The sequence below is a fragment of the Mesoplodon densirostris genome, chromosome 12 (assembly GCF_025265405.1).
Source record: "Mesoplodon densirostris isolate mMesDen1 chromosome 12, mMesDen1 primary haplotype, whole genome shotgun sequence".
Classification (NCBI taxonomy): Eukaryota; Metazoa; Chordata; class Mammalia; order Artiodactyla; family Ziphiidae; genus Mesoplodon; species Mesoplodon densirostris.
This window is the reverse complement of record NC_082672.1, coordinates 29,991,496-30,009,930: the sequence shown is the minus strand read 5'-3', so window position 1 is coordinate 30,009,930 and position 18,435 is coordinate 29,991,496. Positions and strand designations below refer to the sequence as shown.

At 37.7% G+C, this 18,435-nt stretch overlaps 1 long non-coding RNA gene across 1 annotated transcript in view; it reads right to left on the bottom strand.

Annotated features, from left to right (window-relative positions):
* Window positions 1-4,099: 4,099 nt before the first annotated feature.
* The window catches only part of LOC132500030 (uncharacterized), a 37,931-nt gene continuing 23,595 nt past the window's right edge, over window positions 4,100-18,435 (bottom strand). The window contains exons 2-3 of the long non-coding RNA XR_009533956.1: window positions 10,448-10,525; window positions 4,100-4,852 (exon numbers count right to left, since the gene is read on the bottom strand). This is a non-coding gene — a long non-coding RNA (uncharacterized LOC132500030). The remainder of the gene's footprint in view (window positions 4,853-10,447; window positions 10,526-18,435) is intronic.

The following is an 18,435-nucleotide window of genomic DNA, read 5'->3' as shown; positions in this document are numbered from 1 at the left end:
TGTAAATTGCAGCAGCTGTGGCCTGTTTTCACTAATATCTGACATGTTTCTTTGGCCACTCGCCAAATTGAGCTGTACCCAGCACTTCTCCCATCCTTCCTGTGCCTCCAGGATCCTTTGTAACTGCTACTTGAGACTTCAGTCCACTCCAAATCAATTCCCTCGGTTCCTTCCTCCCCTTAATGTGCAGGCATCCCACCCTAATTAATTAACCCAACACCAACTTCATCCAGGACCTTCCCACACTTTGCCCCTTCGTGCAGCCCAGAAACATCAGCACATTCCTTACTTCATCACTTGTCAACTCCCTTTCTGTTAAAGACCAGTGTCCCCTTTCCCTGACCTGGCCTCTGATTTGATCTCACTTTAAAGTATCCCACTTTAAGAGACAGTAACAAAGGCTGCCTTTTTCCTGTTTGGTTTGTTTATTCACGTTCACCCGACCTACTATAATTAAAGACCAAGAGACTTAGAAGAAGAGCTCAAGAAGATACTTTATGCATTTGATATGTGGATAAGCTCCAATACTGGATTTGTAATGAAGCCTCACTTTGCCTATTACTAAATGTGTGACCTTTTGTGAGTGCCTTAAGCTCTTGTCACTCACTTAAATACTTATCGGGCACCCATTACTATACTGGGTTCTGTTCTAAATGCTGGTGCTGCATTTTTTTTAAATAACAGAAATAAAAATACCTGTCCTTGGTGAAGCTTATATTTGAGAGAGGGGAGATGACCCCTCTCTAATGAGTTTTATAATACAAACAGACATTCAAGAAAAAATACAAAGAATAAGGGAAGATGAACAGAGAGTGTCAAGAGTCGGGGTGGGAGGAAAAGTGGCAACTTGCAATGGAATAGTCAAGAATTACCTGATGTGACATTTGACTACATCTAAGAAAGTTAGGGAGTGAGCCAAGTGGATATCTGGGGAAAACAAATGCCCAACAGAGGAAAGGCCTGAGATAGTGCAAAGGCCCTGAGATAGGACAGCCTTGTCTGTGCAAAGTGCAAAGGCCCTGAGATAGGACGGCCTTGTCTGGAGTGTTGAAGGAGCAGCAGAGAGACAGCTATACCTGGTGGAGAGCCAGCAAGCAGTAGGAAGTGATGTCAGAGTAACAGGGGACTAGAACACGGAGGGCTGTGGATGTGATGATAAGGACTTTGGTTTTTACTTTGATTGAAATGGGAAGTCGCTAAAGGGTATTGATTAGAAGAGTAACATGATTTGACTTACCTGTAAGAAAACCTCAACTCATTCCTCTATAAAATGGGAAAAATAATGTGTGGTTAAGAGCAGAGTGCCTGCTCCAATCCCAGTGCCACCACTTACTAGCAGTGTGACCTGTAAACTAATCATTTGACCTTTCTAAGCCTCAGCTTTCTTAGTTAAGGTAGAATTGATAGTACTTCCTATTTTCTAAGGTTGTCATGAAAAACAAATTTAATAGTACATGTCGTCAAGGTGCTGAGCACAGGGCCAAGCACATGGAAAGGCCTGGTACTTGCTACTATTCTCAGGCTGGTGAGGATCAGAGGAAGTGATGTGTGTGGAGTACTTGATATGTTGTCCACATAATGAGCACTTATCCATCATCCTAGCATTATTGATTACTAAATCATTGGCTATTTTGAAATAACTCTGTATATTTTAAAATTTTATAATACCATCCTTAAAAAGAGAATAGCAAAAGTTCACGGATAATTTTCAGATCCCTCAGAGGATTGATATAGCATTAATTGAGTGCTTCTGTGCAAAGTACTCTTCTAGGCACTGGAAAGTCATATGTACTCAGGTGAAAAGGAATATATATAGATAGAGTTAGAGATAGATAGAAAGATATAGGTAGGTAGGTAGATAGATAGATATCTCACATTTATATAGCTCTTAATATATATATAACTTTGAAAGGAGGAGCAAGAGTTAATTGAGACAAGTTTCTATGTTTGTTGACCTCTATCATGTGGAAGAATAAGAAATGAAAGTAAGAAATGTGATTTATCAACTCCCTGGTCACATACCGGACCTGGAACCTACTCTTGTCCATCGCAGAGATTCCTGCCTTGGGCTGAAGTTGGGGGTATTGGAGGCCTAGTGAGTCTTCACAGCCCTGCTTTATTATCCCAAAGTTATGGGGTTCACACCTCATTTCTTTCCTAGGACTTGGGCCACCTTAGTCTGAGGGAATGTATCTGGTCTCCCTCTCCCTTGCCCACCACACACACACACTCCCAAAGCAAACACACATCCCCAAAGCAGAGGTTTCTTTGGAAGCTCAACTATATACCCTAATGTGGTTTTAACAGCTCCTCATGAGAAGAAACAAAGATCAAGGCAGAAGCATGCAATAGAGTGAGTTCTGGTTCTTTCCTCCCCTTCATATATCACCTTCTCAATGGACAGACAAAATTTCATGTTTTTATTCTCATTTTATCTAGGGAAAAAAAACCTCTTAAAATCAGGTGGGAAAATATCCTTGTCTTATTGCTGCTTTTTTCTAGTAAGCTGTTCTGCACAGGGCCAGGTAATGCTTTCAGAGGATTTAAGCACCTACTTACTTTGGTGCCCAGCTTAGCTGGTGCCCTGAGAGGCCTGTCTTTATCTGTTGAGGAATCCAGCCCTGATTCTGGAGAACCAAAGTTTGTGCTCTAGAATGCTCCCTTGCTGACTCTTCCCCTAGCAGTGATCAATTGCACTAAAAGCCAGTTATACTCCATCACTTTATTTTAATGGGAACCATCAAACCATCAAACGAGGTAGATAAGAGCAGGGAAAAGTGACATTTAGACTTCTAAAAGACAGAGATGCATGATTAGAATAATAAATTGCAAAACGTGAAAAACATGGGTGCTGTTTTTTAAAGACAGCCTTAGAAAGGGCACAGTTAGGAATGTTAATTTCGGGGTAGTTCACTCCTAGATATATTCCATTTTGTTTATGCAAAGGCTTGACCTTGTCTGCAGGGACAAGTAGGGGCGGAGGATGAGAACATATAAGGCAAGAGGCTCAGTCGTCTTGATCTTCACTTGAGAAGAAAATGTGGCCTCTTTAGATCTCGGGTAAGGATCCCTGCAGTCCATTTTTCCTAATACACTCCCACCCTGGGAGTGAGGTGTGGTGTGGAGGGAGAGGATACTAATTTTAACTTGACTATTCACAGCTCCTCCTCGTCTGCAAGTTTAAGTCATCTCTTTTGCATAAACATCCAAGCGTTGCTTTTGCTTTGTCTCTTCCGGGCAAGGCGGGTCTCTTCTATTTCTACCCCTCTCCTCGTCTCCTCCAGAGGGCGCCATTTCCACAGGGACCTCGCTGTGAGTTCTGGGTTTGGGGTTTGTTTTGGATGGGGAAGGAGCTGTCTTGCATCTGTGCCAGGCGCCTTTGTGCTGTCTCTGGTCCCTTGTTCCCTGGGCACCACGCGCGCATCCTCTGCCTAGTCGGGGCTGGATGGGAGTGCACGGTCCTCTGGCTCCCGCTGTGTTGAGATGCGGGGCGCTCCACGAGGGCGCCTCTCCCCGGCCGAACCTGCAACCCGCATCGCCCTCTCCTCATCAGCTCTCTCCCGAGAGTCTAAGAGGCCCGGACCTGGAACTACTACTCCAGGAGAGAAGCTGGGACATAGATGCCCAGTCCCTTGCACCTTTTTCCTCCTCCTGTTACCCTCCGAGGATGGAAGGGGCCGACTTTCCTTCCTTCCTGGTAGCTTCAGTCAGCCTCTTTCCTGGATCCAATAAGACGTGGAAGGAGCAGGGAGGGAAAACTTGGCTAGCTGATAAGGAAACATTAATTGGGACATATGTCCAAAACATCACACTTGGTAGCATACTAGAGTACTGATGGCCTCTGTAATGAGGTCGCCGCTTATAGGTCTTATTCTGGCACTATGCTGGGAACGCCTTGAGAACAGGGCTGCTTCTATTCTATTTTTCAATCCTCAAAAGGTACAGCACATAGCCTAGTACTTGGCACAGAGTGGAATGATTGATAAATAATGATCTAGGTCGAGATTTGGGTGAAAGTTTTCATCTTTGTGTTCTGATTTTTGTTTGGGTTTAACCCTATAATTGAAAGTGCGGAAGACAAATATTTACTATTTTATTGAAAATCTCTATTTCATAACCCTATTCATATACCCAAAAATATTAGTTAAGACCATGCTAGCTAAAGCATCTATTTCTTGTTTGTTATCAATAACATGGTGGAGCATTTTTGCTTTCTAAAAACTTTAAAACATTCCAGAGAAATCTGTCAAAGTAACTATTACAGTGTCCTAACATCCTTTCGGGTGCAGGTGGGGGGAGCTTAATACAGCAGAAATTCATTGTCTTACAGTTCTAAAGGCTAGAAGTCTGAAATCAACGTGTTGGCAGGGCCATGCTCTCGGAAGGGCTTAGGGAAGGAGTGTTTCTTGCCATTTAAAGCATTTGGTGATTGCCAGCCGACATTCCTCAGCTTCTGGCTTCATATCTCCAGTCTCCGCCTCCATCTTCACATGGCCGCCTTCCTTTTGTGTCTGTGTCCAAATTTCCTTAGTCTTATAGGGACATCAGTCAATGGATAAGGGCCCACTCTTTTCCAGTAGGATGGACCTTATCTTAACTTGATTACACATGCAAAGACCCTATTTTTAAATAAGGTTACATTCACAGATTCTAGATAGACATGGATTTGGGGGAGAACACCATTCAACCCAGTACACCAATTATGTTTGGGGATTTTAACATTCCAGTCTCAGTAATTGAGAGAATAAGTAGATGAAAATCAGTAAGGACGTTATCGACCAACTTGACCTAATTGACATAAATAGAACACTGTATCCAACCATGGCAGAACGCCCAGTCTTTTCAAGTGCACCTAAAACATTCAACAAAATGGGTCATATAAAAACCAAGTGACTAAAAATAAATAAATAAATAAATAAAACCAAGTGACTATCAACTCCAAAGGACTTAATTCATACACAGTGTTTTCTTGTGAAAATGGAATTAAAATAGAAATCAATAACAAAAGACATATAAAACCCCCAAATACCTGAAAATAATGAACACACTCTAAATAACACATTTCTAAGTAATTTTGGAATTATACAGCAGGCTTCTAAATTTTTTCTGTGTCCAAAGATGGAATTACAAGGAAAGTTAGAAATATTTTGAACTGAATGTTACTGAAAACGTAAGGAATCTAACATCCAATTTTTACAGACTTACATAGAAAATGGGCATCTTATCAACATTTGAAATCAAAAACTGTTAAAGGGATGAGGGTAAGAAGGTATTACCCAATTGCAGTTAGATAAATTACCTTTATATCACTTGTTTTCGGCATACTCTTTTATTCCATTAAAATATTGATTTTTAAAAGTTAGCATCACTACCTGTGTCTTACTGAATTAAACATTCCTTTAGACAGAAACAACAAAGATTTCCAAGCTTTCGACTACTTGGGGAGTTAACTTCATAACTACTTAAAGGAATTTTTTTAAAAATTAGACTATGTACATCTTAGCACATATGTGCATACATACATAGTCTATGTTGTGTGTAAAATATAACATATCAATTTGTTGCAGGGGTTTCTAACCTGTGATCTCCAAGCCCAAAGTCATGAGGAGCCTCACTGAATATTCAGATTTTGCAAGTATATGTACATTTCTCTAGAGAGGGTTCTACAGCTTTCATTAGATTCTTAGCAAAATCTATGAACCTGGGCTTCCCTGGTGGCGCAGTGGTTGAGAGTCCGCCTGCCGATGCAGGGGACGTGGGTTCGTGCCCCGGTCTGGGAAGATCCCACACGCCACGGAGCGGCCGGGCCCGTGAGCCATGGCCGCTGAGCCTGCGCGTCCGGAGCCTGTGCTCCGCAACGGGAGAGGCCACAACAGTGAGAGGCCCGCGTACCGCTTAAAGAAAAAAAAAAAAAAAAAATCTATGAACCCAAAACTTTAAAATCCAGTTTTTAGAGATTAAAGCGTATTTCAATGCTATTCTTTACTCTCCATATTCTTTTCCCTCTAGTGACCTGTTGGCGTCTTGGTCTGTTATTGACATTTTGGATGTCCAAGTAGTGAACAATGCAAACCAGGGAGAATAATCCTTTTAATGCAAAGAATGAGCAGATGTGATAACATAACACAGCCCTGCTTGAGATTCTTGACTTGTTTAAAATTTAAGTAGCATTACATCTCTTTACAGAACTGGCTTAGAATAAGCATGGAAACTGCTCTTATGTAGTCTATGAGGCCAAAAACTAAATGCAACTCTGCACATTTTTTATTTGAAAGCATTCACAAATGACACGCAAGGCATAAACGTTGGCCAAAAGCCACAGCTAAGCATTGTGTTAAAAAATACTATTTTGTTTTTCAGCCAAAAACTATTTAGGAATCAGTTCTTCATTTCCTAATTATTAAATTAGGAATAAAATCAGGAAAAAAATATATCTAAAGGGATGTGCTTTAAGTATTGCCTTTCAGTTTAATAGCCATGACAACTTTTAAAAATCCAAACAAAATTGATCAACGGCCTAGGTAAACAGTCATGTAGGACTGAAGAGGACTCTCCTATTTAGACGAACAAGAAAACTGTGCCAGAGGTAGCTTGGTGAGATGTTGAGAAATAAAATTAATGAAATAGATGTGTACTAGGAGAAATGATTCTACACACATGTTTGAATGTTTCTGCTTAGATTAATGTTTTCCTGCAAATAAAACTGGTTATCATCTAGTTCAGGTCAAATAATGTAGCTATGAAGATGAATCTACAATAAGCAACGTATTTGGTCATTCAGAGCCAAGAGATGAGAGTTATTCTAGAAAAATATTAAATGAGCAAAAACACTTTGCAATCTCTAACTGCAGCATATCTCTAACTACAGCACATAAAGGTTTAACCTATGTGACAACAGATAATGAAACCTCAAAACAAATCCAAATTTTCAATGTCCTCAAGGTATGTGTCATTATTATAGAGCATGAAAGAAACACATACCTTACTTGACATCCTATTTAAATATATATGACTCTCCTCTTTCTCTGAGTAAAATGTTTTTGCCACTTACCCTTAATTATGATGCTAATGTCAATCTTAGAATCCACTTCCATCTTGGAAAGGTTTAGTAAGATGTACACAAGTAGGTATCTCCATCTAACAATTTTTTTTTTTTGGCCATGCCATAGGCTTGTGGGATTTTAGTTCCCCAACCAGGGATTGAACCTGGGCTCTCTGCAGTGAGAGCGTGGAATCCTAACCACTAGACCACTGGGGAATTCCCACTAACAAATCTTAATAATTTACTTGCAGAAGGATAGTCTGGAAATGACATCACAACTAAAACATCCTCTTTGAATCCAAAGGTCAAGATTTAGCAATGCATTTTTCCCACTCTGTGCTTTGCTTCAGGGTGCCATCAGAGATGTAGTTAAAATTAAGAACTTTATAAATGAATATAAGTGGAAGAATTATGAGTCCAGGACAAAAGACACTTAGAAGGCCGTGTCATCTTCTCCTGCTGTCTAAAATTGGTCTCAGGAAAATCCAATGGACAGTGTCATTGCCTCTGATGTTTTCTCTTCCCCACCATCCATGTGTCATAGAGTTAATAAACCCATATTCTCAAGCCATGTTTCCTAACTTAGTCTGACTCTTAAGTACTTCAAACTGTGAGTTAGGTCCATTTGTTTTTTTCATTTCCCATTTGGTGATTCCCAAATAACATAGAAGTACAAGCAGGAAAACTAAGGCAGCCTGAGAACTGGTGTTTGGCAAACCTAATTATCATCAGTGAGGAATCACTTTCTCACGGTTTTATATTACTTTTGACTAATGTATCGAAGTTGCAAACTCAAAGGCCTGAAGGGCCAGGTGGTCCATAGGAAGTCAGTCAAGAACAAAAGTGTGTGGCCCTCATAAAATGGGCAATCACTATTCCAACTCACCTGTCACCTATGAAAAGAACTCTAAGTTGGCCTTTTCAAGGTTACTTTCAAGACAGCCTAGATATCTGAATTTTTATGTGAATACTCCTGATTGCTAAATGCACCTACTAATTCCAAATTTCTTAACTATTGTTAAGAAATAGAGAAGACCTGCAGACCTGATATGGCAGCCAATATTTCATGAGTCTGTGACCTCTGGAAAAAGACTTCCTGAAACCAGCATTGGCTATGTGGCCATGTGAATTGGAAAGTGACCACGTCTGTAGGGTGGATGAGAAGGCTGCCCTAGCAGCAGCCACTGGGGTCCCCTTCAAGGTGAGAATTCATTAATTCTGGGTTATAATCATCCTCCCCACATCCAGTACCAGCTCTCAGACAAGAGTGTGGCTTCTGACTTAACCACAGAACAAAGGATCAAGGGTACCACAATCTGTCAAGACCCAGTGAGACTAGCTTTCTGGATCAATTCCACTATACTGATTTTTTTAAATTTAATGTAAAATATATTTTTGTACTTCTAAGTAAAAAATCAATTAAAGTTCACTCTAGAAAAGTTAGTAAATACAGATAAACAAAGGGAAATCTCTTTAAAACATTCATATTCCCACTAAGTACCTTGATATAGATCTTTTTAAGTCTCTAAGTGTATATCTCTTTTAGAAAAATGACATCAAATCAAGTGCACTTTTTTGTAGTGCATATATATGTATCAAAGAAATACTGATTTTTTAAAGGAGTATAAATGCAATTCTTATAAGATTAATTTCAATTCACTTTATTTAACATAAGCACAAATATGTCCATTTGTCAAGAGTATAGTGTTGATGACCAAAAAAAAAAAAACCCAAAATAAGAAACAAAATGCAAAGCAACCCTCCCCTGCAAAAAGAGCTTTCCTCAAATCACTCACTAATTTAATAAAAGAATTCTCCAAATGTTAAGAAATCTAGGATTATTACTATGTAATGATAAAGCCTTATAAATCTAAAGTGAAAATAGATCAAAATACGTTCATTATATCATGAGGGATATTATTTAGGTATAAGAACAAAATCTTGGAAAATATAAGGTGTTAATAGTTTAAATAATGAATCTAGAGAGAATGGGAGTGAAAGACAGGAGAGTCACTGCAATTAACTCTGAAAATTCTATGCTGTAGTGCATATGTAATTAGGATAAGAAAAAACAAATACAATTCATATATAGTAATATATAATAAATGTATTTATGAATTATACATTAATATAGTCAAGTGTACGTTAATAATATAAATAAGTAAAATGCCAAGTATTTTTAACTCTCTTCTTTACTAAATCTCTTGCTAATTAAAACTAAGGTAAATTTTTTTATTAACTTGGAATTTAGCAGTGGTAAAAATTTCTGTTCACCTTTTCCAAGAGGAGGCTAATTAGTGAAATAAATGACCAGCAGATTAATTGATAGCTGAGAAATGAAAAATCAACATTTTCTAAGGTTGTTTCTGTGTTGAGTATCCCTCCATTATTTGGCCTTCTCTTGACAAAAACTGACTATGTTACAAGAGCACATAGCCAAGAATGAATGAGTTAAAAGCAAACAAGAAAAAAAAAAAACTCATATAATACAGCCAGACAGAGAAATGCTTTTTTAAGAATAGAGTCTTCTCCCTGTCAGCAGCTCCAAATACTAATACAGTCTTGATTTCCAAAAAACTTTCCTTCTTAGATCTGTTTTAAATAAAATCTGATCACTCTAAAAGTAAAACTTTGCAGAAAAACATATATTATGGAATTGATATATCCAATAGTCTGACAGTTCCCTCTCAGTCATGTGCACCACAGTATTGGGTTCCACTGGCCTAACAAAAAAGACCCACAAAAAATCTATTAAAGATGCTGTATCACTAATCTTATACTAATATTCAGAAATTATTAGGCCCATCTAAGCTGATATAGCTTTCCATATTTTCATTTGCTTCACATATACAACCCACTGATAAATCTCTTTCCTGCTAAGCATTCTGTTCCCCAATTTTGAGATTACATAAATCAATTTTATGAAATCATCTTGCAATACAGATGCTCCCTTTTCCCATCCCCACATATTCTCATAAAAATTTAACAGGAAAATTTTAAAACATCTCGTCAACATTGTTTTTACAAAGCAACCGTTAGTTATAAACAATCTTTTAGGTCTCAAGGAGATTTAAGATACTTCAAAGACTTGCTCTAAACCCCCTAAATCCAGGTTGCTCTTATGTATTTTCTAAAACATGGTATGTTAAGTTTAATGCTTAAAAATTTTTAAGCGTTTTGTTATGCCCTGGAAAAATTTAAACTGATCTCATTCTAAGAAACAGACATTTCTGGAATTTCCATTTTCACTAGTTCTTCTCTCTTCAAAAGATAAAGTAACGTGCCTCTGTTCACTGTTTTTATATAAACGTCTTTGAACTTATTTAAAGAAATCATACATCTCATCTGCCCAAGGTAATGTATATTAACATATTTTGATGCATGTTAAAAAAAGAAATTACTCACGACTTAGTTCTTGCAGATGGCCTTCTTGGTTACTCTTCTTATCAGGAAAGAGGCTGATCTGTTTTCTTTTTGTATATCCTATGGGTCAGTGGCAAGAAAAAACAAATAAAGGCCATCTTGATAATTATTAGAAGTTTCTGCAAATATTAACCACAAGAGTCATGCTAATCTGAATTGCTCAGTTAATATTCAGTGGTACATAGTTCAATTTTTGAAATTCTGACTTAAATGACTTATAAAAGCATGCACAATGGTGAGTATTTATTTTAAATTAATAGTCAGGGTGTATGTTTTCCCCCTAAGCTTTAGGTGATAATGTAGACCACGTTTACCCTGGCAGATTTGGGTTATTTGAATTTTTTTTTAAAAAAATCACAGTTTTAGAGGGCAGTATTTTTTATTTCACAACAAAGATTCAGTTGGATCTAATAAATAATTCCTCAGCTTTCCACTGTTCTTTGCACTAGTAAGAAAGAACTATAAGCAACAATAATTTATTATGTCTTGTTTTAGTACATATTTTGAAATTTTTACAACTAAGAGGAACACAGTTCTTTAAAGGTTTGTTTCCTCTAAATAAAACAACATGTATCTCTTACCACTGACTGGACAGATTCCCCTTAGTTTCAAAATTAGAGAATAAAAGACACAAATGTTTGTCTATTTGTTCTAATGCCAACTCTGTTTATCCTTGCAAAGTAATGGAAGCTTTAGAGGATTTATTTTCATGCCTATTTTGCCCAATGAGATGTGTAGTCTTCCCACCATATGTGAATACACAGGAAGTGATAAGTGCTCAACCAGACACTGAAAGGTCATCTATAAAAAAGATAATCTTATTGTAAGATTAATTCAGAATCAAAACATGGCTGTAATTATCATTTGCTTTGCGTTTTCTGCATTTTCAAAATTTTCCAAAGTGAAGAAAATGCAGCTATTTTTAAAAAAGAAGAAATTTTGAATCATGGTTTCCCAAAAACTTGTGGCAGATTAAACACCATCAGTTTCCTGGCCCAGCTCTTGAACATATGGAGACAGTAATAAAAACAAAAGGTATGATATCTCCCTCCCCTCAGAGGAAAAAAAGATTAAGTGGTACTCAGCTGACATTCTGTAACGATTGCTGCTAAAAGAACACCATATTTATAGTGAAAACTGAGTTTATTCTCTCTCCCATTACAAAATTAATATCTTAATAAATTTCTTTTTTTTTAATTTTATAATCCTGAACAAGAAACTTTCTTTTGAGCACTTGTACGCCTTGTATTGTTCGTTATTAAAGAGTAGCAAGTTCAAGATCTTTTATTTCTTCTCCTTCCCCTCCTCCTCCCACCTCCTCTTCCTTCTTCTCCCCTACCACACGTGCGTGTGCACATGCATGCACACACATACACACACACACACACACACACCAAGCACAGAGTTGTATGTCTGGGCACATGGCAATTATTTAAGCAATATTTGACACCTACTGGATAGTCATGATGTTAGTTAGGCAATGACACTCTACCATAGAAGATTCAACTAATAAAGTTAGAAAAATGATACTTTTTATAGTTTATAAACACTCAGAGCCCAGGTTCCTACAGTTCCTACAGGAAAATCAGTGTTTACTCCAGTTGCTTTGTCATTTTCTCAATATTTTCTTCAAGATTCTGCCCCCATCCATCAATAGAGTATCTTTAAAAGACTTACATAAGCATTTTGAAATTCCCATTGAGATACATGCTAATTTTCCAATTTCTCATTCCCTTGATGACCTATACAGTATAGTAGCCAAGCTTTTTAACTATCCAGATAATAATCGTAACTAACATAGTGCAAGAAGAGAGAGAGAGAAGGTGATAAGTATCCTTAGAATAAAATGCAAATTACTTAACTAGATTGCCAAAGACCATGCTATCTCCTTCCCTCTTACACAGACAACAGATGCCTATATTTTATCCTGTATTCATTACATCATTCATTCTCTTATTTATTCACTTATCTTTGTGTCTTTTAAGTTTAATTGGAAGCCAGTAGACAGTCTATACAATGGTTTTAGAGAGTGATTTTTATGGTACTAATATCAATATATCTATAATAAGATTAATTACTGTATCCTATTCTGAAGACAACTTGTCAGGAGGCCACCTGTCCTGCAATAAGTAAATACCATGGAGTTATAAATCTGTGTATACTTAAGAAGATAAACATATAAAGCTACAAGAAAGGCTAAGTTTGTTCATATCCATGAAAGGAAGTCAGGTCTCATTTCTTTTCTTGCAAAGAAGATTATCAGAGAATCATTCTGTAATGAAGAATCCTAGGCCTGGGATACCCAGGCTCATCAAATTAACATTTTTCATTGAACTGAATCACCTTTCTACACTATTTAGCACCCAAACATGTTTTGTCCTGAGCAGTACACTTGGAAACAAACTTTCCAAAGCTCAGGGGGATGTTGACTGTGCAGGACCTCTTTTGAAATGCTGGAGCAGGAAAAGGGAGTCAAAAGTTTTGAGCAATTAGAAGTTAATGGAATGGAGTGTCTTCATCTGAACTTCATACCCCGGAAGTTCATGCTGCCACGTCTAAAACCCCATTCTCAGGCCACGAATCTCATCCAATTCCAAAGCCACTTCTTGCCTATACATATTTTTAAAAAGAGACCTTAAAATAAAGGATATAGCTTGTGTCTGGATTTAAAACATAAATGCACTTAATCAAAATGACACAAGAGAGAAAGGGAATTGGAAAGCAGGGAAGTTCTGTTGAATCTCATTGCATTAACTCTAAACCTCACATAGCTCAGGAAAGCCCGTGTTTTAGGTTATAAAAGAGTCAATGACATCTTTTGGGGGAATCATGATTTTAACCCTACTGCCACTGCTGAGTCTCGATAACTAGAATCTACCTCTTTAAAAGCCTTCTTGCAAATTGAGTGAGATCTACTTTATTTCCTTTGAAACCTCATATACATTGAGATTTTTGCCAAAGTGTTGCAGATGCTACCAAAGGGGATTTTCTTTTTCAGAGTTATCTACAATGATTAACTATTAATAACTACATAGTAACAACCACCAGCTCTATACTGTAACTGATGCTACACAATGTAAACCTTAATTCAGTTGGAATTAGGGTAGTTACATGGTTTCTTAACAGAATCAACTGAATTTCAAAGCTAGTGAACTGTTGTGTGTTACAAATTTGGTTCCATGAAATGTTTGGTTCCAAAAAGGTTTCAGGTATTCCAGCAGGTGCTATGTGGATCTATGTAATAAATCTATGTAATAAATAATATCCTAAAACAAAAAGATTTTAATATTCATGTTTGGATGTTATAATTAAACATATTATGCAAGTTAGTCTCTCGCAACTGAGGCCACAATCAACGAGTGCCCCAGTCTTGAGCAGTACTTTATCTATTTTAGTGCGAAGAATGTAAATCCTTAGTTACATAAAAAACAAATAGAAGAAACTCATCCGCATCAACCATATCAGCACTGTGTTGAGAGGCAATCAATAAATATCTGTTGGACGACACTTTTTTACAGAGAACATGTACAAGTTCTAACTGTTGTCCATTCAATCTAATATCATGCCATCTGTTCTTCTTGGAGTTCTACTGTGCAAATAATGAATGTTTTAAAATACACGTTGGAGCCAGATTCATCACAGTTGCAAGGCAGAACACCATAAGTATTCTACCCAGCCCCTTAAAAATGGAAATGAGCCTGCTGTCATAGAAATCAAGTGCTCACTGATAAAACCAAACCAAAAAAGGCTAAAGAGGCTCTTTTTACCCAATGGAAGAGAAAACTAAAGTGTAAAATGAATATTCTGTGGGAATATGAGAATTACAATAGTAAGTAAGCAAGCATACAAGACTTTAGGGTTAGCACAATCAACAACAACAAAATCAACTAAATTGCACCAGATGGAAAGTCCATAAGCAAATATAGCTAGATCCTAATACTTACATATAGTTTCATTTGGATAACTTTATTAATTTGACTATCTGCAAACAAAAACAATTTTTTTCTGTTTTTCAGTGCCCTTTTTTCTACCTGGTTCAAATGAACAGACAAATTAAATAACTCTTTACTCCTACAGTGTTTCTTAGAGATAAATTGTATGACTATGTCATGGAAAACAATTCACAATCTGGTAAATGGGCAGTAAAAAATGGGGTTAGATTTCTATTTCTTTCAAGATAGAAAGCAAATTTCCATCTATCTATCACATGAACATACAGATCAAGCAGTGCTTGACACTATATACAATCAAAGCAGAGTGGAGCACAATAACTTATACACAGGGCTTCGCTGGTGGCACAGCAGTTAAGAATCCGCCTGCCAATTCAGGGGACATGGGTTCGAGCCCTGGTCCAGGAAGATCCCACATGCCGTGGAGCAACTAAGCCCATGCACCACTACTACTGAGCCTGCGCTCCAGAGCCCGCAAGCCACAACTCCTGAAGCCCGGGCGCCTGGAGCCCATGCTCTGCAACAAGAGAAGCCACCGCAATGAGAAGCCAGCGTACCGCAACGAAGAGTAGCCCCTGCTCACTGCAACTAGGGAAAGCCTGTGCACAGCAGCAAAGACCCAACGCAGCCAAAAATATATTTAAAAAATAAATAATAATAAAATTTTTTAAAAAAAACCTTATACACGTGTCCATAGCAGCATTATTCACCATAGTCAAAAAATGGAAACTCTAATGCCCATTAACTGATAAATGGATAAGTAAAATGTAGTATATCCATTCAGTGGCATATTATTCAACCATAAAAGGGGATGAAGTACTGATACATGCTACAATGTGGATGAATTTCAAAAACATTATGCTAAGTGAAAGAATCTAGTCACAAAAGACCACATATTATATGATTCCATTTATATGGAATGTCCAGAATAGGCAAATCTGTAAAGAAAAGTAGATTAGTGACTGCCTAGAGCTGGGGTGAGAAGGAGGGAGCGGAAGTGACTAATTGTTGGGGGTTTCTCTGTAGTGAGGAGGGGAATATTTTGAATTAGATTGTAGTAATGTTTGCACAATCCTGTGACTATACTGAAAAACCTTGAATGGTACACTTTGTGTTGTATGGTATGTGAATAATATCTCAATAAAGTTGTTTCTTTTTTTTTTTTTTAAGCAGAGGGGAGGTTTGAGTAATTATCTGGGCTTAGATTTGTTATTTGGAGGCACAATTGTCTACTTGCTTTTCTAAACAAATTCTATCAAATTCACTAGAAAATTACTGTCAACTCTATTTTTTTGAAAGGATAATTATTGTATTTCAAAACTATTTTAAGGAGTTTTTTAAAATCTCCCTTCTTAAAAAAATCTGAGAAAGTTATAAAGTATGACAGACTTTTAAAAAAATTGTGTCAAAAGATAAAAATCAAAAGTGATACAATGATCAGACCGGCATTATTTTTTTGTCTTAATCTTTTATTCATTCCTTTTTTGTTGTCATTTTTCTGTTCTACTAGGAGAACAATTTGCTTCAACTTAACCCAAATGAGGCTTTGTTCTCATATTTGTCAGTGTTACCCTGAAGCTAATCATTTACCTTGAGTGGTGTCAAAAAATGACTTATTTTCAGGATAAGTTAATAATATCTGAAATAACACTGTTATGCTCTGTCACCCACCAACATACTCTGGAGTGAGAAAAGAAAATTCAGTTGGTTAACTGACCTTGCACAGTTTAATTGTCAAATAAATTCCATAATGGACAACTCAAAAATCTAATTTGGTAATCCTGAGAAACTCCCTCCTACTCCTTGTCCCTCCCTCATGCTCTCTAAAAGGTTCAAGAAACAGCAATTATAACATTGACATCTAGCTCTAATTTGTGGAGTATTTCATATGTCTACCTTGGTATTCATAAAATTAACCTAGCTTTTCTAGAACCTAGAAGATGTTGTCTTTAAATTACAAATTTCATACATTGATATATTCTGCCATTTCTTTTTGGCAGAGAAACAAACTGGAAAACCTTGTAAATGAGAAATACCTCAAGTAACAAAAATCGTATGTCACTTTTGGCTCCATGAAGAACTCCAAATCTCTGAAATATGACAGATCTTTTCCCACAGGAAGATCTTAATGAACTCCCAGTGTAGATCTGTACCTTATCTTTGACCACTGTTTAAACTCCGTCTCTGACTAACAAATCAGACGAGATCTCCGAAAATGATTTATGAAACGGGAAAATCTCTGCTCAACAGCATTCCAGAAGTTCATGACCATGGGAGTGATGCCACAGTAGAAAGTAAACTATGAAGCGTCACAGATCTTGACTGAAAATTGCACTCCACGACAGCTGAGCTAATCTCAAGGTGTTTTAGGTGACAGGGAAATTGAAGTGAGGGCCTTTGGATAGGCTCTCCTCTTTAGCTATCAACCAAAATGAGCTCTGTGAACATTTACTGAAGACCTGAAGCTCTGCTCAGCAGCACAGAGGCAGGGCCAAGCAGAAAACAAATCCAGACAAAGATCTTTGAAAGACAACAATTTTCAGATGAATTTTCAAATAAAATTACCTAAAAGTATCTGCTATTTCTCCAACAAACTTAAATGTTTAGAAATATAAACACAGCACATAGTTCTTCAGTGTTTATAAAGCTCAGGAGCTTTACATAATAATCATAGGCATGGCAAGTGATTCATAAAGAGTAAAATTTGAAAAATAAATGAGATATTAGATAGAACTGAAAAGCAAAATTTTATAACAGTCACAAAACATTATTGGACTATTAGGTTTTGCTTTTGTGAAAAGAAATGATATAATAATGCTTTTACTTGTTCAAATAAAATACACTTGATGCTCTTACAAATGTTTAGGAAAAGAAAGTCTGTCTTTCAACCTCCTGGTGGTAAACATTCATAAAACATCGCTATATTCATCAATGATTCACCTTATACATGAAACGTAAATAATATCTGGGAATAAATCCATTGTAAAATTATGTTGCCTAAATCTTTCTAGTTTAACACCAAAATAAAATGAGTGAGATTTTCTGCTTTCCCCAGCATTTTTTTTTTTCCAGTAAGGGTTTTGGAAGCAAATGGAATAGTTCACTTTTACTTTACATATTTTGAAGCTTTAAGACTTGCTGGATCCCTTTATAAAAGCTACCTGTGGACCAATCCTGGGCCTCATGTTCATTTCACAGATGCCAAGAATCTAGGGCTGCACAAAGCAGTGTCCCTGAGACAACGTGTTAAATAGCAATCATCGGGTCTATTAAAGTGGTTCCAAATTGTCCAGCCCTGCACTCAGGATTCACAATAATTCCCGGTGTTGGCGCTGGCTAAGCGACAAGTTGATGGGGCAGAAGGTGGGGAGGAAAATGACCCCGGAAGCAGAGTGTTGGTTTTACACCCTCTGAGTATCTGTTACAAGTGAATTTCCTCTGGCGCCAGCAGGTATTTTGAGCAGGCATCCAGAGGGATCCCAGAGGAGAAAGGATGGAAGTGGGGGAGATGGAGCTGTAAGTTTGGGGATCAAAGCTTTAAAAATCTCGGAGGAAACCGGTAAAGATCCTGACTGACTGGCCCAAAAGCTTCAAACGAGATGCGGAAGATATTTCGAATTTCTGAGGCTTAGAGCAGCAGCGAAAGAGGTAGAAAGGTGGGGAGTAAAGAAGATCCCAGAGGAGAGATCTTCAAACCAGGTCAGGGGGGTAAAATTCCAGACAAGTCCACAGGAGGATGAGAGGATTCACCCTAGCTTTTCACCCCGGGGACCCCAAAGGGCAACTCCAGCCGGCAGATCATGCCAGCGCTGCTGGCGCTGGGCTGCCACAGCTCTCATTGGTCCCAAGTCGCGGGAGAGAAGGCTGCGGCTCCCGGGCGGGCCAGGGGCGCTGAGGTGTGCGCAGAGGCCGCGGCCAGTCTTCCCTGGAGGTCTGGGAGGCAGAGCCTTTAAAGCCCGGCTGCCCGCTGAAGCGCTCAGGAAAAGTGACTGCGATTTATTTGGATTAGTCACTATACAG